Source organism: Anopheles arabiensis, chromosome 2 (genome assembly GCF_016920715.1).
Source record: "Anopheles arabiensis isolate DONGOLA chromosome 2, AaraD3, whole genome shotgun sequence".
Classification (NCBI taxonomy): domain Eukaryota; kingdom Metazoa; phylum Arthropoda; class Insecta; order Diptera; family Culicidae; genus Anopheles; species Anopheles arabiensis.
Window position 1 is genome coordinate 55542271 of NC_053517.1, and position 18796 is coordinate 55561066.

The 18796-nt window shown below is 40.0% G+C and overlaps 1 protein-coding gene across 7 annotated transcripts in view; it reads left to right on the forward strand.

The window, feature by feature from the left end:
- The first annotated feature begins 273 nt into the window (after positions 1 to 273).
- Positions 274 to 18796, forward strand: part of LOC120894252 (gamma-aminobutyric acid type B receptor subunit 2) — a 45507-nt gene continuing 26984 nt past the window's right edge. For 3 of the 7 annotated variants that reach the window (XM_040296728.1, XM_040296733.1, XM_040296731.1), the window contains exons 1-2: positions 275 to 637; positions 3627 to 5187. The gene's annotated coding sequence lies outside the window, so the exon portion shown is untranslated. Of the gene's footprint in view, positions 656 to 2079; positions 3496 to 3626; positions 5188 to 18796 lie in introns of those variants that run through there. The other 4 variants (XM_040296734.1, XM_040296729.1, XM_040296732.1 and 1 more) reach the window with 4 other exon arrangements.

The following is an 18796-nucleotide window of genomic DNA, read 5'->3' on the forward strand; positions in this document are numbered from 1 at the left end:
GAAAAGTCCGTTCTCTCGATGCCATTCGCAAGCATCGGTCATCCCTGGTACGTGTAGGTGTTACTGGTATAGCTTTTCCGAATTTTCCTGCATCTCTCCTGACTTTTCCGAGGGTCACACAAATACGGGCGGCCACTGTTGCTCATTTCTTCCGATATTCGGGAAAAAACATCTCTCTTTCTCTCTTTCTCCCTATGTTTTTCTCGACAAAGATGATGCACGAGAAAATGTTACGTTCAAGCTCGATGCGAAGGCTCTGAGCGACAGTACCTAAAAGTGTTTGTTCTGTGTTTGGCGTCATTTTAGTAGCGGGACAAACTGTGCCGTTGTCCTGTGAGCGAAAGGTTGCTTCGACAGCTGGAACCCACCCGGTTGCGTGTAGCGCCACGAGTGACAGATAATCTAGGAGAGAGAGAGCCACACACACACACACATCCACAGAAATATAGAAAGAGAGAGAGAGTAAGAGAAAAATGATTGAGAGGAGCATTTCGAACGAGAGGCAGATCAGTGGCATAATGCCGCACGCCAGCATTCTAGATTCGCCATTAGGTCCTTGCCAAGCTGAAGTGACAGTGGGCATTTTTTATCCGTCGATATCGAACCATTTCACGGGATCCCGTGTACCGTCCAAGAGGTGTGCAATTGTGAATGTGTTAGTAGCTACGATTGGGATTAAAAACTGCCATTACTTTGTGCACGTGCGTGTGCTTGTGCGTGTAGGAATGAACAAAAAGTGTTTTTACTTACTTTTCGGAGGATTCGGAGGCAACACACAACATACTTTCCTTTCTGTGCCTGCTTGCGGAACATTCAGCAGTACGGGAGTGCTTACCGGATCGGAAGCGTTTTCCGTACTCCACCCTTTTACTTGTTTATGGGAGCCAGGCAACGTCATTAAATGTGTGTCACTGTCCGAGCTGGCAGCGAGCTGGCAGCGTATTGGTGTATGAATTTCCCAAATTATTACTCAGCGCAAATGTTACGGTACCCTCCTGCAATGACGGTTTTTACGAGCCATCGTAGCAGCCTCCGCCCGTTCGGCAAGGACACACTACCTGTAAATGCGAACGCTTTTTAATGGTGTTAAACGTTGCTAAACGGTGCCTACGTACGTATGTAATGAGTGAAGGTGAGAGAACCAGCATCATCATCGTCATCATCCGATGTGCTGTGTAAACGAACGGTAAAATTATGTACTGCATAAGATCAGATCAACTTTTGTTCGTGGCACATGCACATGCCGACCTGATACTGCTCTGCTCGTACAGCCGTACTATTCAAATGCCAAGCAACACCGTTACAGTAAGCTTTACACTTACTACTACTAATACCACACTGGCTGCACACCACTGTTAGCGTGTCGTTACCATTGCTGGAAGGTCCACTTGTCATTCTCGTGGATAATATGAAGGGTCCTTCAGCTCTGAGGAATAACATCTCAGACGGCGTAGCATTCAGTCCCTTAAACCCTGGCACAGGAACTCTCACTCATACGTTGCTGTTGCTAGCACTGTACATTATTCCTTGGTATTGGATAAAACTGGGTCTTAGTAGTTACTGAAGATTTTTGCACTCGTATCGGAATGTTTCTTGTTCGTTCAGCGTTTATAGTTAGTGAGGGTTTAGCGTTCCACTTTAGCAAATATCTCATATAAAGCTCATCTTTCCTCCCGTGGAACATGTAATGTAATGGTTGTTCTTGAAATTACCGTATGATACGAAGGGAAAAGTTGAATTACGTGTGGAAATGTAAAATGATTGAACATCAAGAACAGTCAAAAAAGATTAAACAGTCGAAAAAACAATCACTAAAAAAATAGAACAGAAAAGAACAAAAGAAGAGTCAAGGTAACTGGGACATCTTTCATTAACACCACTAACCTGTACCTTAACAAAAGTTCATTTTACTTAAGAAAAGATAATTCCTTCGGCTGGAGGAGAGAAGGAAAGTTTTCACGCTCTTTTCCACCGAAAAATTATTCATTACGATTTACAACTTTTTCCATTAAACAACGATGGTGCTTTCATCCAGTGCTATGCTCGCTTGCGAGATAAACAATTTTCAGAAAGGATGTCATTTTCATCACCATCGTCATTCTTATCTACACATCACTTTCTTGTGCAATGTGTGACATAGCCAGCATCCGTTACCATGTAAGCATACAGAAGGAGGGCATACGAAAGCGAAACGACCGTAAAAAGTAGACCATTCACTTGATCGAAATGCACGCACCACTGTGAGCATCGTCATCGGCCGATATACTATGGAAACATAACATTCGTGTGACATTCGTGTGGCTTACTGATGGTTAGAAGTTAGAAAAACTTGGCCTTTTCGCTACAGTCCCAAACATTGCGCTGGTAGTTGGGCGGTAAACTGGAATGAAGTACGCGGTCGAGGTAGACAGCACGCATGGAATCCTTGGCAGTCAAGTAATGTGCGGCTAAGGGTAACCGGGTCAACGGGAATCGTGCCCTCCGGTCGCGAATGCAGAGGCCAACCGAAATTGCAGAGCTCACGCACTTGACTGGTGGTTCACATGTAGCGTTTTATGTAACCTCTTGTAAGCAAAGGAAGAAAGCTTACGGTTATGAAGTGACACAAAGGAGCGAAAAAGAGCAAGAGAAACCAAGGTGGATGGAAGCGGAATGAGAAAGACAGTTAAACGCGGCGACTAGGTAACCGTTGATGGTAGCGATGGTGGCCTTCGATGGGTGAAGTTGTAAATCAATCGTGAAACTCCACGAAAAAAAAAACAAACGGCCAGCAAACGCAGGCCGATACTTCCAAGAAAGCGATTTCCCAGAAAAGCTTCACACCACACCATAACTAACCCTACATCGCAGCGGGAGATGTAAAAAGCCTTTGCTAAATATCAATTTGTATTACTTTTGACAGTTCGTATTTACGATCCTTACAAACTTCACACGTAAGCACCGATGAGTTTTTCAGGGAGCAAAAACCAAATTGCCTACCCGGCGCAAGTGAACCATTAGACATATCGTGACTAAGTGAAGGAGCAAGAAATCTACCGCTGGTCTGTGTGGGCATAAAAAAAACTCAATTCGTTGTAAAAGCAAACACATATTGGTCGAGGGCGTGTGAGTGGTGAAAACACTAAGAACGAAACGGCCCATGTCAAGGGGTAAACAGGGAGGAAAATCAAAATGGACGGAAGTCCGAATGGGTTAGCGCCCGGAATCAAACGTTAATTATTGATAGATATCTGCGAACCCATTCATGTGTAGTGGCTTGCTAACGTGATACCATATACCTCTACTAGCTTATGGGTGGGTGTATGCAATAAGCACCCCAGACACCATGCTCCATATCGAGCGGTTTTTGTAGCGTTTACAACACGCTCAGAACTGGGAAGTGAAATTCGGAAATAACAAAATCTGTACTATCTATGTCAGTGTGTGTGTGTGTGTGTGTGTGTGTATGTAAATGGAAATAGAGCTGATCCTAGTGGCAAGTCAGTGATTGTCCAGGTTGGTGGTTGGTTGGGTAAAATGTTCTTTCTATCCTGTTTTTTTACGTCAACCCTTGACTCATTATCGTTGGGTTGGGAAGGATCCACATACTAAGCTTTCTGTTTCACTTATCTTTCTTACATTGCAAGATTTCGGTACAGGCGATAGTCCCGTGCAATGACGAGACAAGTTTTGTTCACATCGTGTATCAGTATCAGGAAACATCGATTTTGGCTACAGCAAGGACAAGTGTCAAAAATGTTGCGTAGGCGTAGGAATAAACTGGAATAGGCTATGGACAATGTTGTGAGTAGCGCAAAATCATCCTCTACATAGGAACTCCTTCCTTCCTGCGCCAACGGGCAGGAGGAATCGTAAAAAAAACTACAACAAATAGTAATAACCCAACGAGACACTATCTAGCTGGCAACAGTATAACAAGTCAACGCCTCGGACCCGTGGACTGTTTGGTGAAGGTGGGCAATGCGTCAAGCCAGTCAACTGCACCACATGTGTGAAGATGTTATTTCAGAGTACCGTGTCTCGGAGCGGTTGGAATGGTCGTAAAGTGCTGCCATAGTAACGGGGATGGAAACAAACGACCCGCAAACATAGGAAGCGCATAAAATTCTCCACAAATCTGTCTGCTAGGAATGAACGATTTGAATCGAAATCGAAGAAAAGCAAAATAGGCACACCCGCTCCGTACAAACACAACATCGCTGTAAGTCATATCGTCAAACAAACTCACTCTTCAGCAACGAATTAACGGGGTGTGCTGCCTATGGCGTCGATTTACAGCTCCACTCAGGTGGATGCTTATTTTTCCCGTTCCGGTGCAGACAGGAAATACTGAGTGTTGTGAGAGGTGTATTTGTGTGTGAGTGCGTGAGTGAGTGTGTTCGGTACTGCTGCAAGTGCTCTGATGTTGGTGTTGCCTATGGCTCTACAACAAAAGCTCCCAAAACACATCCATCCGTCACTGGGTTGAAGTGGTGTATCATCATGTTGTTCAGTGGCAGCGGCGGCTGTAGAAGCAGCAGTAGCAGCTGCTGCAAAGGGTGCGCATGAAGTAAAGTGGCGTAATCGGAGTTGGAGGATCGATCAGGAATGCATTAGTGTGTCTATTTACCACTGGTGCCTGCACAGTGTTGTAAGTGCGTGTGTGTGTGTGTGCACGTAGGTGTTTGTGAATGTGATCATATGTGTGCGTAGGTTTAGGGCCTGTGAGTGATTCTATCGTTGTGTGTGCAAACGAGACAAGCAGATGCGAAAAGAAAAGCGCCCATCGGGGAAGGAATGTGATCCACTGTGAGCGGAGCTATGGTGGTGTACCGTGGGATCTAAAAGCTGCAGTGTGACGACAGTGAAACATAGCAGCGAGCGAAATTGCATTTTGAAACGATGAAAAAAGGGTTCTGTTACTGAAGGGTTTGCCCATCGCCAGTGACCAGTCTAGTGCACCGGTTGCATAAAAAAGGTTCCACGATAGCACGCGCTGGTGTGACGGCGCAAAGGGAACAAGAAGATAGATGCAATTCATCATCGTTGCACATGGGCCAAATGCGGTCCTGCAACTTGTGTACACCTGAGGACGTTATCTTTTGATCACGTTAGCAAAAAACAGGCAAGTCGTGGAGAAATACGACTGTAAGAAGCAGAACGAACGAACGAACGAACGCCGACGTTCCAAGCTCAAATTGAATCAAGGTAAGTGAAGCGTCCCTAGCCCATCTGCAGTGGTCAGGAACCGTGTAGTACGACTGAACGTTATTCCTGTGTTCTTTTTACTCTTTTTGCACGGAATATTCACCTCTACTAGGGAGATAAGGTACTTTTGTTGTAGCTGAACGGCCACGTTTGATGGTTTGCCATCTTTCGCCTCCATTTCCGTTGCTCTGTCGATTATACTGCTTTCGTCTATCAGTAGACTTCCAATATTTTGACGATGGATGGATGGATAGATGGATGGGCGACTTATCCTGCTCCGTCATGACACTGTTCTGTTCCGTTACATCAGCAAAATTCTGGTTACGCCACTATGGCTTAAGAACAATATCTTCACAACGCCAAGCCAGAATGGATAGGACGAACTCAGTTTTAGTTTCGATGGCAAATTTAGAGATAAGCCAGTAATAACACAGTAACGATGTTATCACTTAATTCAATGACGGAGGGAAAAAATCATGGAAACTAATGTGCTTTTATCGTTCGGCGTCTCTTCTAAGCTATACGAGAACCGATAGATAGACAATTTCGTGAGAAAGATGGAGAATTGGTTTCCGAGAGTGCAATTCCACTTCTCGTAACTACGCGAGCCTGGTTCGTTTTGTGTAGGCTTGCCCAGGCACAGCTCTCGTTTTGACTATGATGCTCTTCAGTGGATCGCTGTACTCTACCGTGGTCTTCAGAGCCTATTCATTTCAAGGGGACAAGTATTCTTGAGTTTGAAAATACGTGGGCCGGCCGTACTGGGAAAGTGGAATCACAAAGCAATTGTAGTCCATGGCTAAAGCTTCCATCGTCTAACAAGAAAAGGAATTTTCTAACCAGTCAATTTTGTTACCGGCAATCCTGGACAAATAGAAAAAGGAGCAAATCAAAGTTTATATTTTTCATTCCACATCGCTATTTAGGAACGTTCGGTAGAATCCAGATTGTTGTCTTGTTAACGGTTGTCTTGGAATTTTGGTTAGTATCGTAGAAACCATTTTGTATATCATTTAGACAGCAACATATTTTCAGTCCGCTTGTTTGAAGAATTCTGTTTCGTTTTCTATTTGCATGAAGGTGGGTACATGCGTCGATTAAAGTAAAATTTGTCAGTATTTTCTATAATAAGATCCTAACAGCAAATGCCATATCCATAACCAAAAGCAGGAACCCTAGCAGATAAACATTATAATAAACCGCACTGTTTCCTTTCGCACTCTCGCACTCCGTTCACCGTATACCAGATTCACTGGCTGGCAGTGTGTCAGTATCCTAGGCAAAAGTAACAAAAAAATGGTGTTTATTAACTCTTAATTTGATTACCTCGCTTATTATTGGATCGTATGGATCGCTAAGATTCCTTGGCAACAAGCACACAATATGTACGTTGTTGCCCCCTACCTCGAAAATGGCAGCCATGTTTATACTATTATGCACGATACAAGCGCTCGTCATCTGTTAAAGAATATGGATGATTATAAGGAATTTCATTCTTTGTTGTTTTATTAAGAACATTAGGCATTATCCATCAATTACGTAACGGAAAAATTTCAAATTTTCGCCCCCCCCCCTCCCTAGTGTAACAAACTGTTACGTTGGAAGAAACCCCCTTAGTTAGTAGTTAGAGCTTAGTTTATTGAACAATATCATTTTTTTGTGAGTTTTTCTTTTTTTTTACTTTATTTTATGTAAAGAAAAGTTGTCCCAAGTAGTAATCAAATTCAAAAAAAAATTTGACAATCTGATTCTCAACACGGTTTGCAATGTTCTTGTGTCACCATCAATAGAAGCGTTTTTCATCCAGCCATCTTCCTGGTCCTCCATAAATATGTCTATCTTTCCAGAAATGTTTCTTTGGCTATAGATGTTGTATCACCGTCAAATTGATTATTCTATTTCACATAACATGTGTTCTTTAACATGTTACGCGTGTCTTACAAATTACAAATAAAATCGGTAATGTTTGCAAAAGTTTCGGCTGAATTTTTGATATATTCATAAAATTACGAGCAATGATCAACTCTGGCGAAAAAACGGCTTACTGCATCAACTCCATCTCAAATTTGTTTGAAACGTTGGATTGGATGATTGAGTTGGATTGGTATAACACCTGTTTACAGCGTTACAGATGATTCTCGTGCCATTTGCTTCCACTCACTTGCGAATCGCATGCTATTATCATGTACAATCGAGTGGTAGTCGCAGTAACGGAATGCAACGATACTGTGACGATCCAGTGTTAAGTTTTTACGTCCGTATGTCCGTCCGTGTTAACCAAAAGTAGCGAGATCTTTTTTAGACCGGCATTACCGCGAATTGCTATCAGAAAAAAAATAGTCTAACATTTTATTTTGCGTTACGTAACAAAAGTTAAACTCCCCCTCTCCCTCATGTAACAAATCTTAACGTTTGATGACACCCCCTCCCTCCCCCTCTATCAGCGTTACATAATTGATGGATGACACCTTAACATTAAAGTGCTGCTTCCTCTTCTTCTATTTGGAGTAACGCGGACATGCCGGCCTATACAGGCATTCGAGACTTAATTCATTACCACGCAACCGGATAAGTCAATCCTTGCTTCGGGGGGACGGTCCATTCTAGGCTTGAATCCATGACGGGCATGTTATTGAGTCGTTCGAGTTGACTACTGTACCACGGGGCCGCTGGAAAGTCCTGGTATAGGTATTTAATTAAATAGATTTTCGCTTTAATACTGCAATGAAATTATTGGTAAAATAGGTAGAGTAGGTCCAGATGTTTGTTGGGAGGAGAAATCTACCGTTGTTACCGTTTATGTTATTAGTGTTATAATAGAAATCTTTGATTAATGCACAATTAGTTAATAAAATAATTTATTATTAGTTACTAAAGCAATTATCAAACTTTCGCATTCGGTTCCTTAAAAGTTACGTACAAAGGAAGAACACTGGTGCACTACGTGCCAATAATTATTTGTATAATCGAGAGAATCTGCCCTGGCTTCTAGATACGATTCCACAGAACTGGAACAAATTAATGGCAGGGTGCATGCAGTGGTTGGTTGAGAAGTGGTTTAATTAACTCACCGTAAATGGAATATCTTTGGTCACCGGGAGGCGTATTTACCTTCGGATGGAGACGCCTGGTGGTTGATGTGATGTGAAATAAACATGCAAATGGAAGGAAATGTTTCATTTCTAACTGACTGACAACTGGCAATTTAAAGGCCGGTAATATTATTTCACGGAAATATAATCTTCTATCTCGTTATCATGAAATGACTGAAATTTACATGCAAATGTGTAACGTCAACTGTTGATTTAGTACAAGTGCTGGCTCTTAAAGTAGAATAGAAGGAGGTCCACTTCTGAGAATAATCATCGAATATCAAATAATTAATGTTATTGTTTGTACAATCGTTTAAATTTAACACAATTACAAATATATTGGCTTTTTCGTAATGCTACGAATTCTAATTTTGTTCCTGGGTATGGGGAAAAATCGAGAATAACATAACAAAGCTAATTAAATAAGTAAATCATTTTACTAAACATTTTACTAATAAACTTATATTACTAAACCGATTGCTAGACTAGCCTATATATTGTAAATAATATCCACGTAATATCAGCATCTCTCAATACTACCCAGGCCAAGTATCTGGAATGTTTATAAGGATGCAATAATATTCATAGCAAACAACACAAGTAATTTCATATTGATATTCACATTGTTGTATCCCCTCCTGAATAATAATTCACATTGTTGTAGAGCTCTTTTATTAATTAAAGAACCATTCTTATGAGCGTAACACCATACATTAGTGATGGGCCATACGACTCCACCAACGAATCGACCCGGAGTCGGATGCGGCTTGGCCGGAATCGATTCCGACCCGTGGGTGCAACGAGTTCGGTAGGTTCATGCGAGTTCTATAGGTTCATACGAGTTCGGTAGGTTCATAGAAGTTTGGTGGGTTCAAGCAAGTTCAGTGGCCCATTCCAGTTTAGTAGGATTAGAATGTTGCTTTATTTCAATTAAAAACGTAAACTTTCCTAATTGTAAATATATTCTTCTTTTTGGCTCAATAACCATTGTCGCTCAGGGCCTGTCTGAATCACTAGTGGGTTTGGCTTTGAAAGACTGATTGATTACCCATAGCCAAATAGTCAGTCCTACGTATTGGGGAGCACGGTCCTTTCGGGGCTTGAACCCATGGCGGGACCATGGCGTAAATTTACGTTTAATGATGCAATACTATGTATGCAACCGAGCAAATCAATTTTTGTTGCAAGTAATTATATAATAATATCTTTTTATTTTTTGTCGGGACAGTCTGGTGTTGCAATCTTCAACTCGTACGACTTAACAACATGACATGTTCAAACCTACTGAACTGGTATGAGCCTACTGAACTCGCTTGAACCCACCAAACCTACTAAACCCACTGAACTCATATGAACCTACCGAACTCGTAGCAAACTCGTATGAACCTAGCAAACTCGTATGAACCTAGCAAACTCGTATGAACCTACTGAACTCGTTACACCCACGGGTCGGAGTCGCGTATGCTTTACTGAACCTACGGAACCTACCGAACCTACTGGAATTAAAATTACGACCCGGAGCGCTCCAGGTCGCATGTGGATGGCTCCGACCCGATATGTTCGGTTCGATCCACCCATCACTACCATGCATGCTAATGCTTGCCCTTTTGCAAATATTTAGCAGTCTTTAATAAATTGAATCATGTCTATCCTTTACATTAGCCATTAGGTGTCTGCTATTAGACCAGCGAATCGAGTTTCATTATTTTAAAATAATGTGTTTCAGATCTAACTTACATCGTTCATCAATTCATTTTTATTAACAGATCTGAAGTATTCATAGTTACATATTTGAAGACACGCCAATATATCTATCCTATAATGCTGAAAAGAAGTCACCATACTCAACAACCAAACGACCGATGTTTAACTCTGCGGATCCTTAAAGCCATTCCCGATGCGTTAAATGTCAAACGAAACACTTTGCTAACTAAATACTCTCCTTCTCCTTCTTTTTATAATCGCATTACGGCGTAACAAACTACGCTGTCATAATTTGATAATTGCATAATTTTATAATTTATTCAACTTGGTGGCCTATTTAGGTTAAACAATTCCTATTTCTAATTCATAGCTGCAACTGCCTTTAATAATTTAATGCCTAAATTGATTCTTAACAACAGACTAAATTAATACCGGCCTATACCAGCTTTCGAGACTTATTAAGAATCACGCAGCCGGATAGTCAGACACTCCTTGGCTACTGGAGGACGGTTAAAATGAGGCTTGAGCTCATGTCGGGCATGGGTCACACAACATTAATATATTTTTATTGGTTCTGAAAAGAGAGCAGCTCAACTTCACGCCATACAATCTCACTGAGAGGAACTTAATTATTGTCTTAATTATATACAGTAAAACATAATCGAAATCTTTTAAATAGAGAATGTTAATACGGCACATTTTTTCATTATTAGATAAGCAATATGGCGCACTCCGTGTTTTAAAGTTGAACAGAGCGTATTGTAGGTTGAGTAACGAAAAATTTAAAATCATCAGCTCTCTATACATTCCGGCGGTTAAGTAGTTATATATAGTCATATGTGCACCATATATCACACTTGTTGAAAGGATTTGGAATCATAGTCTGTGATAGTAATGCTTTCGAACGCTTTTGTGAATTTTGTAGGAAGTGATTTGAGTTTTCTTGATTTTTAAGTTGATACGACTTTCATGTTTTAAGTTGTGATGTTTTTTTATTCATTAAAAAGACGCAAACACGAAGAAACATCATTATGATTCGAATGAGTTTGAAATTACATGTACTCTTTCAAACATACCATTGCCTTGGCACCTGCAACTTTATGTGGGGTGACAGCAAAGAGCGAGTTTCCTGAGATGACTGCAGATGAAAATTTTATAGCTGGTACGCAATGTCTTACAACAACCCAACCCTGCTAAATATGCGAGGTTTGTGTTCGTTGATAGGTTATGGTGAAAAGTAAAACATAGACATAACCGAGAAACAGAAATCAGCAGCATCAGTGCAAACGACTTCGAGCTACGTGTGTATTGCAATGTGACGTGATTTCACGCTTTTGTGATTCCTTTCTACTTTTTCACAATCTACCATTAACACGCATCCGTCTCATAGAATAACGATTTTTTTAATCACTAAAACTCAAAACCCTTGCATGTGTTAAGGTTTATGTCGTGAAGGTGCGATACGAGTGCCATGGTCATGGTGTATGATTCTTTCTAGTCCACATTTGCAGAGTAGAACGAGAATAAGGAATGAATGAAAAGGAGAATATGTAGAATATGTATACTTGCTTGGGGAAAATGGATCTCACTCTCACCAACACATGTTATGGGGGTTTCCATTTCTATTACGATTTCGCAACAGTGATAAGCGCATAGAAATTAAAACACGTTCTTTTGGCAGTGGCGTACGACTGTCCCTTACAGCATCTTGCCACCAATGCTTACTTGTGCAAGTTTGTGTGCGTTTTTAATGGGTTTTGTTATTCGTTTGCTTACGGTGTACGATTCCACTCAATCCATCTGAAGCAAACCTCACATTTATAAGGAGAAAAACCATTTCGTGTTCAGCCACGCACTGATACTGGGTGAGAAGGGCTTACCTCAACCATACCTATCATATTCTCTATTGTCGCCAACGAAGCTTCCACAATCAAAAGAAACAACTTTCAAGAACCAAAATTAATAATTAAATAATTAATAAGATAATAAAACACTACAATAAATATGAGATGCTTCTGTAGCAAAGCTCGCGGAAACTGAGAAGTCATCGTCTGATCGTTACCGGTTTTCTGAATACAGTGAGTAATAACTTCCACAATGGAAGCTTTGTGCTTACAGCTAAGTCTAGCAATAACAACAATCACAATACTCTTTGCATTTATTTACATATCCTTTGCATGCATGCACCTGTGTGTGTGAAAGTGGGAAAAGGACATGTAGGAACAAAAGGATGTTAACATCGTAACGGGACGATGAAGATGAAGGTCTAATCCTTCATACCTGGCGAAAAAGACATGTGATGAAGTGAATTAGACCATCCTTCATACACATGGGTGATTTTTTTATAACAGTTACATCAGAAGTGTGTGTATGTGTTGTGTGCTTGATTATTTTCGCATAAATAAAAAACAACTTTTTCCACAGGACTTTCAATACGCGCACCGAAAGTGTGTGCGCTTCCCGGGCATTTGGAATGCGATACGCAGCGTCGAGATAAAACTGTATTTTCATTCATAAATCCCCACCAGGGGTAAATTAATCTTCTACCGCGAGCATTGTTTGATGCGCTCGAGATGGCAGCAGCCACGAGAAGGATTCTAGAATGCTAGAATGGATAAAGTTTTCCTTTCAGCGTGGAGAATGTTAAGCCTTTGTTCAATATTGAACCTGCTTCCGGCTTCCACCGTACAAACAAACAAACAAACCCCGACGGCTGTGAACAGCCCGGTTCGTCCGACCAGTGACGCAGCAGCAGGACTGGTTTTACTCTGTTTGACGTCGAGATATCCGTGAAATTTCATTTCATTTTATTTCATTTTTATTCTCACCATTAGCGGCGGGCCCTTCCGTCGTTACGCTAGCGGAACAGAAAATGCATAAGGCATCGACCGACTCCTTTCATATCCCGGCGATCATCCGCCTATTCGTTCACTCGTCTGTTTAAGATCCAGTCTTCAACCGACGTTAAAGAGACAAAAGATAGCTCGGTTGGTAGAAATTAAATTGATTCCCTAAGAAGCCACATGGAATTAATTTACATACTTAATGTGCACCCCACGAACATGGCGGTTGGGAGGAGGCAGGATCCTTTCGTTCCATTTCTCTTTCATCTACCGCTCAGTTGGGTCTCGATTCCATGTTTGGATGCGAGCTTGGGCGAACATTTAAACACCTCAAATGCGTCCAGAGTGTAATGAAACGTAACGAGGCTTCGCTTCCTTCCCAAAGCCAACTGGAAGTTGAGCAGAGACGGAGCAACTTTGTGGACGTGAGATTATGATGGAGGAATCGCTAGATGAAACAAATGAAACATGGTTCCCGTTCACCCGCTGTATGAGAGTTTTCCTTAGCAGTAGTTAATCTCAGCTATATTCTAATGTGTGCCATACATACAAATCACACACACAGGAAGAGCAAGTATACGTTCGGAAGGTAGCGTGTTGGATAGAGAAGAAACCGGTTAAAGTTTAACTATTTCTACTGCTCAACTAAACGGCGGTTAGTCATGACTGGGTGTACCTGAGTTTTGTGGAGCGTTTGTCCTTCAGTCAGGTTAGATTAATCTTCAAAGTGAGGAAGACGGTCGACAGGAAAGGAGAAGGAATTATCCATTTAATAATAATGGTTTTTCACCGGAAATTTTCCACAGGCATACGGGGAAAGGTATAAAATGAGGCAGTTGAACGAAGGAAATTTTAGCACGAGTTGGTTTTGATACAATACATTTACCCTTCCCTTTTATCTCAGCGTTGCCCAGCCCATCACAAGTTCTACACCATCCGTCATGCGATACAACACATCTAGGCCATCTCGGTTAGACGTAAGCGTGCAGAAATGTGGACACATACACAAATACGAACTGGAAAATAGGCAGTTACCTGCGCCGTCCTCACACGCCCAACAGGTGCTGATGCTGGCAGCTCACTGAATGGTTGCGAAATAGAATGGCTGTGTGACTAGCAGCCAGGCGTACGGTCTGAGGAGAAGTATATTTTTGATGGTTTCTGTTTTTTCTTTCCAAAAGGTAGAAAGTATTACACAGAAATTTCAATTAACTGCATTTGCTACCAACGTGAAGACATATTACTAATTCGAATGAACAGTTAAATTGAAGTATTTTTTCATGAAAAACAACCACATTGTTCAGTTGAATTGGTTACAGGAATTAAACAGTGGTTTACTAATTTGATGGAAATAGCTGGAATTGGCCGCTACATGTTCATGGGTTCAAGCCCCATATGAACCGTTCTTCCGTAGCAAGGAGTGACTATCCGGCTACTTAATACTGATAAGTATCGAAAGCCAGCATAGGTCGCGTAAGTCGTTACACCAAATACAAGTTAAAATTGGATAATTTTATAAAAGAATCTAAAAATAAAAAAAGATTTGCTTGATTTGTATGTCATATTTAGGCCTAAATTTTGAAAACATTATAATTTGTAGTCAAACAAATAAATGTAATTTGAAGTCAAACAAAGCACTTCTATGATCATATGGACGAATATACATTTGACTTCATAATTTAGTTTTCATAAACAATTAGGGTCACTTGCCATTTCAGAATATACGTAATTCATGTTTTACATACATACAGTTTGGTTTGGTCAATTTAGGCTCCGTATAACTCATTGGAAAATGGTTTAACTAGAGTTGACAAACTCATACAACCTGGCCTCATTTCTACATGCGAGAAAACTGTGGACATAATGTGTCATCGCATAAATTACTTTAAGTCCTATTCTAATCTTAAAATCAAATTCTATTCTTGTCTTCAAAGAAACCCCCTTGAAGTCATAGAACCCAACATAATCTAAGGGGCGGAATATTTGGTTGGCGCTACTCGATAGAGGGTTCGACCAACTAGGTCGGAGGAGATTGAATCCCACCTAGACCGTCCTCCTGTAGTATGAATTGGACGACACGAACACGAAACTGTATTAGTATCGTTAGTATTTTGTTGTAAAAACGAGATTTAAACGTTCAATATAGTTATTTTTGAAGCAATGCGGCCCGCGAGCTGAAAAGTTTGGAGGCCCCTGGTCTATATCAAAGTCTATTTAATACAGAGGTTGAGTCATCCAGAACATTTGATCAAAAAGCGTGGGAAAGTTTTATCAGCTGGATGAGAAAGCTTAAATGGTTTATTCACTGCATGCATTGAGGTTTTAGTTGTTGTGCATGCAGTGGTTTGAATGCATTTTCGGTCATTTTTACGACGTTTATTCATAATTTTGTACTTCAAAAAGTCGACGAATATAAAAAAGATAGAATTATAATGCAATTATCGATTATAACAAGTTCAGTGCCCAAAATTAGAACGAAATCATGTGCAGCTCAAGAGAACAAAAGCTAAGAGACTAGATTCCTGATTGTGTTCGTGTTTAAGTGATGAATTACTAAAAAAAACTACTCCATGCCACGTACATGAGAAGGAAATGTATAATTACACAAGGTTTTGTGCAGAAAATGCCAATTTAACCAATTTTGCTTATATTATGCCGAAAATGTTCTCAAATGAGTTGTTTTACTTTAAGTTTTGATGCTGCTTTATTGAATTTTTCGAAAATGACCATTTATGAGAAGTGTCCATCTTACCCGCAATGTCCGTTTACCTACCTTCCCCTAAATGTTTGAGAAAAAAAACAGTAAAAATTAAATCAGAGTAAAAACTTCCAGCAAAATTACCAAAACAGGCAACATAAAATCAAAAATTAAAATTCAATAAAACTAATAACTAAAGTGATTTTTAACACAAATCTAAGGGAAGTGAAAGAGTTAAACTGTTTTAAAGATTTTTGTAGTACTATTTGCAATGATTAAAGCATTTTCCGACACGTATTCGGGAAGCCGAAAATAGGAAGAAACTGCCGAAAATGGAAACAAAAACAGTGTTTGCATTTTCACGAATTTATCTAAAAAATACATATAAATTGACAAGAAAATACCACAACATAAAACGATAGTTTAACATTCAGAATAACATCATTTTTATGGAAAATAATAAAAATTGTAAGCGTACGAGCAGTTTTTGTGAATCTGCTGCACTAACTTGCCCAATACTGGTACAGTTACCCTAATACGATAGTTATCAACCGAACTAACATTACTTTCACGAAAAATAAAAACATAATAAAATAATAAAGTTTCTTTCTAGTCTTGAGTGGTCTCTAGTAGTGTTCGTGGTATACTAACTGCAGAGTGTGTGCAAAGGGCTTTCTTGTATAGTATAGTAAATGTAAAACACCTGCCTGCTTTTGTTTTAATCTCAAAAATCAGAAAACATGCAAAATGCAGTTGTGTTTTTACGACAGTTTTATTTGTTTATTTTATTTATTGGTTTGGTATAAAGTTTTATTGAGCGTTTACTATATGTTTTTTTTTAATTTTTCCTAGTCAATTTTTTATTTGAGTTACATAAAATGCAGAAATATTCACGTTTTTAGCAAAGATGACTTTGAAAATAAAAACTAAAAAATTGAACCGTTCCCCCTCAATAAAAAATTCTAATTTCATGTAAAAATCAATGTAGCGTTTGCTAGAAATGAACAACAAATGTATCCAACAACCACTGCCGCGCACAACGAAAAATGAAGCAAAAAACTACACTAAAACTAAGACACACCTAGGCAAATCACTACAAAAGCGCTATACTTGTTTGGGTGAGACTCAGACAAATCACTGGATGGGTTCAATAGGACTCACTGTATAAACTATTTTCAACACAATCTACACACCACCTCTGGACAAACATGGTTCTTTCATTCTCTGTTTGGTTTATTTATAAAAAAAAAACAATGCCGAAATCAACAATCTAAAATTTTCAAACATTTGCATTTCAACACATTTATTAAGTTATAATTATAAGTGCAAATATCACTGGATTGCTTGAATTATAGGATTTGTTGCTTTACGATTCTCTTACAACAGCGTGTCCCATGTATGCTAGTCTTGAGCCCGATTGTAGTGTTCGTGGTATACTAACTGCAGAGTGTGTGCAAAGGGCTTTCTTGTATAGTATAGTAAATGTAAAACACCTGCCTGCTTTTGTTTTAATCTCAAAAATCAGAAAACATGCAAAATGCAGTTGTGTTTTTACGACAGTTTTATTTGTTTATTTTATTTATTGGTTTGGTATAAAGTTTTATTGAGCGTTTACTATATGTTTTTTTTTTTAATTTTTCCTAGTCAATTTTTTATTTGAGTTACATAAAATGCAGAAATATTCACGTTTTTAGCAAAGATGACTTTGAAAATAAAAACTAAAAAATTGAACCGTTCCCCCTCAATAAAAAATTCTAATTTCATGTAAAAATCAATGTAGCGTTTGCTAGAAATGAACAACAAATGTATCCAACAACCACTGCCGCGCACAACGAAAAATGAAGCAAAAAACTACACTAAAACTAAGACACACCTAGGCAAATCACTACAAAAGCGCTATACTTGTTTGGGTGAGACTCAGACAAATCACTGGATGGGTTCAATAGGACTCACTGTATAAACTATTTTCAACACAATCTACACACCACCTCTGGACAAACATGGTTCTTTCATTCTCTGTTTGGTTTATTTATAAAAAAAAAACAATGCCGAAATCAACAATCTAAAATTTTCAAACATTTGCATTTCAACACATTTATTAAGTTATAATTATAAGTGCAAATATCACTGGATTGCTTGAATTATAGGATTTGTTGCTTTACGATTCTCTTACAACAGCGTGTCCCATGTATGCGAACATATGTGCCAAACAGTATACATTCGTAGGGAAATGGCTTAGCAAGCTTGAAGGGTGTACACGGGATACACAGAACCTCTGTGTATCCTCAGGAGTGTTGATCTCCACCTGTCCTTTCGGAAGCTTGATTTCCCTAGGACCTGCCCAATCTATGCCACATACACAAACATACACTTTACCCTCAATGTTGTTTTTAGCTACCCCACATGCTTTTATCCCAGCATACTCACTGCTGAGCACAAAAGCTGTTGGCCATCGCTTTGGGGTTCAATGTAGTACCGCATTCCAACGCAGCTGGTTCGCAATGGGCTGCCGAAATGCTTGTATGCCTTCCTCGCACACATTTAGCAAGTGATCGACAAAAGCTTGATTGGATGGTTAGTAATTGGGCACAGGCGTGGTGTGGTGCGACGCGACAAAGCAACAAATTTGCTTCGTTAATTTTGTTTCCCATCGAAAACGGTCGATTAACAGGGACTTCCTAGAATTAGTGCGAAACTTTCAAAGCTTTATTGGGGTTGCTGTAAACTGGGTAGCAAGTTGAGCGTCGCCGACTGGAATTGGAGGAAAAGGGTTTTGGGGGGGGGGGGAGGGGGGAGGGAAGGCAAGCCCCACCTACGGTTTATTTTAGTAGCTCGTAGCTCGGGCAACCCACGACGATAGGAAAGCCAACGACAACAGATGAGACATTTTCTCACAGAATCCACCCTTGCCTGCACGCTAGAACTGCTCTGTGTGTATGTGGTTTTTTCCCGTCCCACATATTGTGCACACATGCGCTCCAGCTACCCTAGCTAGTGATGTGAAAAGGACGGCCTGCGGGTTGTGGGTTTGTGCGCGTTGAATCGCCCTGTTTATCCCAACACATACCGAAACAAAAGTTTCCATCTAGAAAGAATTCTTAATGAGGCATATAGAACCGCTCGCACACACCCAGTGTGGTGACTTTACAGCCACCCTTGCGAAACAATTTTAGATTTAAAAAAGCAGCATTCGAATGGAATGTACTGAATTTGTTTAACAGGGCACTGTAACAACGATATAAATTAGACGATTTGCTCGAGTTGGGGCCCAG